This window comes from Apteryx rowi, unplaced genomic scaffold (assembly GCF_003343035.1).
Source record: "Apteryx rowi isolate R43461 unplaced genomic scaffold, aptRow1 scaffold_0, whole genome shotgun sequence".
In the NCBI taxonomy this organism is placed as follows: Eukaryota; Metazoa; Chordata; class Aves; order Apterygiformes; family Apterygidae; genus Apteryx; species Apteryx rowi.
The window spans coordinates 1,476,114-1,479,798 of record NW_020447195.1 but is presented as its reverse complement, the minus strand read 5'-3'; the positions used below and the strand labels follow the sequence as shown (position 1 = coordinate 1,479,798).

Sequence of the window (3,685 nt, the reverse complement as noted above, 5' to 3'; positions counted from 1 at the left end):
CTCATTTTTAATAGCAAAGATCCAGTGTTTATGGTGTAACACTTATTCATTACTTGGATTGAGGCTGGACATTATGGACTGGTATTTATAGTCTTGTTAGTTATATCTGTGGGTTAGAGTTAGTGGATTCCATGATGAGTACTGCTGTAGTCCTCTAAGAGCGCGTGAATTGGGCAAGACTGCTATGTGTCTTAATTATCTGTTAAAAGAAACACAGGGAGCTAGTGAAATAGCTCATTATTAAATCTTAATATGAATATTGTCTTGAAAGTTCCCACTTCTGTAGCTTTTTTACTACGTACATTTGTAAAACAACTAAAGTTAGCTGTCCAACTTTTTAGAGAGAAGCACAAATTATGAATGTTGAGTTAGTAACTTTGTAATCTCTATCACTGAAATAAGATCTTCTGTTAGAAGGAAAAATGAAAAAGATGAAAAGTCAAAAAGAGTGTTATAGGAAACCAGGATGCTTTTTGAAGCCTCTATTTCAGTGTTTATGGTTTTTTTCTTTAACAGATACTGTTTTTTCTATAATAGGGTTGTTTTCTTTCCTCATGTAAAAGAACAGTTGACACAATCCCAAAGAAGGCTGGGATTTTAAAAGGATTTATCCAGTCAAGGTGAAAGTATAATCTTGATAGTCTAGTGACTGTATTGTTTTTCACATTTTAGCTGATTACAGAGTCGAAGAATATTGTTTTTCTGAAGATTTTATCTTGTGTTAGCTAAAGTGAAGCAAGAATATATCTCTGGCTTGGACACATGGGAGGAGGACACACTGGTATGTGATAAGAATTTAAAAGATAGGCTACAACTTTATTAAATATTTGGACAAATAACCATGGCTAGGCATAAGCTGCAGCAATCACTTGTGTATAGAGTATCCCCCTACTCTGTGGAGGGTCTCTCTTTTGTTGATGTAGGAGTTTTGATCCATTTAGGCCTCTTTGGCCTTGGCCAACATACCATCCTGGCAAAACATGTCTTCAGCCGCAGGCACTGGCGCTCTCTCTGGTTTGCCATCCTCTGTTATGACCTACTAAATGGCCTGTGGACGTGTTTTTGCTGATTCCTCTGGTTTGGGAGGACAGAATTAGCTTGTCTTGGAGTTCTAGTTTAGAAATCTTTATACTATGATCTTCATTATCGCTTGGGCTTTCAATGAGGAATGGAGGGGAGACTGACACCAGCATTCCTTATCTGGGCCAGTCAACTCAAGGTTCGATTGCTCTGTAGGCAATATTTTCCAAGCAAAGAGGAAAAAAAGCTGTAGTGTAACTTTAGCAAACCTACATTGTTCAAAAAGTATGTGCTAATACTACATTCAAGGTGCTCTGAAGTTTTGTTGTAGCCCTCAAAATGGCATGATCTAGATGGACTTTAACATAAGGTTTCATAATAGAAGTCTGATGTTAATATATTGATGTGAGAAGCAGACCAGCTGATCCAGAAGTTGGATCAGTGCCATACATCTGTAATTATTGCAGTAGTCATAGCCTAGCTTCGGGCAGTTGTGATTGGAGAGAGGTGAATATGCTCGTACTGAAACTATGGGCAGGCTAAGAATGCAGGATTTAAGAATTCATCCTTAGTGTGCTGTCACCTTCTTGTGCTGCTGCCAGTTAATTTTGGTTCTCCATATTGAAATCATAGAAATATAAGTGGTTATATAGTGGAGGAACATGGAGCAGTTAGGTGCAACACAGTCCTTCCAGAGGTGTAGGCTCAGTACAGATACACCAGTTCAAAGGGAGTGCTATAAATTCTGCTGTCAGTGCTCAGTCTAGGCTCCTGTCCCAGTTTGTCCTTTACATAAAGAGGCAGAACCATGAGACCAAACTCCCCCTTTCTCCTAACACCTGTGCTTTTTGAATGATCGTGGCTCATATGAATATGCAGGGTAAGGGCTACCCTAGTTTTTAAAATGGTTGTACAGCTGCTCCTTAATTGAAGACATTTTGGAAAGTGCTCTTACACTTGTACTCTTGCACTTGCCAAGCTGTCAAGTGTCAGTCAGTTCTTCTATGCTTGCCTTATCTGTCCACTAGTATCTTTCATAGGAAAAGGGCAAAATGCTGAGAATTTGTTTTTGCTTACATAACATTCATCAATTACGATAGCTGTGAGTCAAGAGTTTTGAAATGGACTTCACTAAATGAAGATTTTGTTACACAACTGTCTGGAGGAGGAAGGAGGTATGTCCACATTTCTGCACTGTGTAGTTTACTATGAAGTCCAGCTGCCCTCAGGTGGTTAAACGTGAGAACTGCAGGGAAATAAATTCAATTTAAGAAATTGGTAAAACAGAAAAATTACAATGTGTTTTTCCATCCTCAGCAATGAGGTATATCTTGCAACTATTTTCTTTGCAATTTTCTGGTTATTTGACAAAGTGCTATTCTGTGGTATCTGAACTATTCACAGTTAGGCAAGGCCCAAGTGTGATTTTTGCCAAAGCTGTTTTCATAAATGGTTCAGATCCAGGTTCTATTTTAACTAACTAACTAAAAGTTTGAAGAAAAAAAGACCTATGAAGATAACCTGTTTTGATACGTTTCATCTCAATGTTGTGTTTTGATTGTCAGGAGCTAGTTGCTTTGTGTTACAGTCCACAAAATGAAAGACTTGCTAGAAGTGGCAATTGAGATCGGATGGGTAGAGAGACTCTAAGGATGAAGTCATCTTGGGAAAATTATTTTTTCTTTCAGTCCTTCATCTGAAGTGGATGTGGGGAAAACCAGGTATGTGATGTGGATTATTAGTGCTTTCAAAACTCAAAGAGTTAGGCTTTCACAAGAGAACTGCATTAAGTGGGTGCAGTTTGGCAAGTCATTATAGGGAAGAGGCTCAAAGGTATGGATGGATATATGAATACTGCTCATCAGGTAAAGCACATTAAACCTGGAAATGTAGCTTGCTGAGCTTTAAGCGAGGCCAAAGCTTGGGCAGAATTGAAATTTGATGTGCTGAGCAGAAGATGGTCTTGGAAAAAAGGAGCAACAGTAACAATTCCATACTAAATTACTGTCTGAGGCAGTGTTTGTAGGACCCAGAGGTGAAGGGAACGGCAGCCATGCCCAAGAAAGCATGTTGCCTGTCCCTGTCTGCTGGGAGAATTCCCTGAAGCCTGGTTGCCAGTGGCTACCTAGGTCATTAATCTCTCTCCATTTTTGAATAATCTTTGTCTTGGTTGTAGGGTTTCTCAGCAAGTGTTATTTTGTTAGTTCTCTTTTTAAGTATTTGGTGTGTTCCCTGTTTGCAGGACAAGAGCTCTTCACAACTGAATTTGCTACAATCTTGCTCATTTTTCAACAATATATAAACAATTGAAACTTGAGAAAAGGTGACTAATCTCCAGGTTTTCTACTTAATTTTTACATACTGACATGTATGCTATGCTTTCTATAAAATGTATCTGCTAAAAACAAACTATTATCTTCTTATTTAGAGTCCTGGCATACAGGAAAACATCATTGTGAAAAGTGGAAGAGAGATGATACTATGAATTATTGTGATAAATTTTTGCACAGTACCTTGTAAATCTCCTGAGTATTAGATGTGAAGCTCTGGCCATACTGAAGCTAAAAAAGCTCTGATGAAGCCCACAGTATATTACTTAAGAACAACTACAGTAAGTACGGAAAGTCCTTACCTGACTTACAGAGAAGAGATGATGGAGAAATAC

At 38.3% G+C, this 3,685-nt stretch overlaps 1 long non-coding RNA gene across 1 annotated transcript; it reads left to right on the top strand.

The window, feature by feature from the left end:
• The first annotated feature begins 685 nt into the window (after positions 1-685).
• Positions 686-3,685, top strand: LOC112961910. The gene is made up of 4 exons (XR_003252153.1): positions 686-781; positions 2,586-2,741; positions 3,263-3,343; positions 3,449-3,685. It is a non-coding gene; the product is annotated as an uncharacterized LOC112961910 (long non-coding RNA).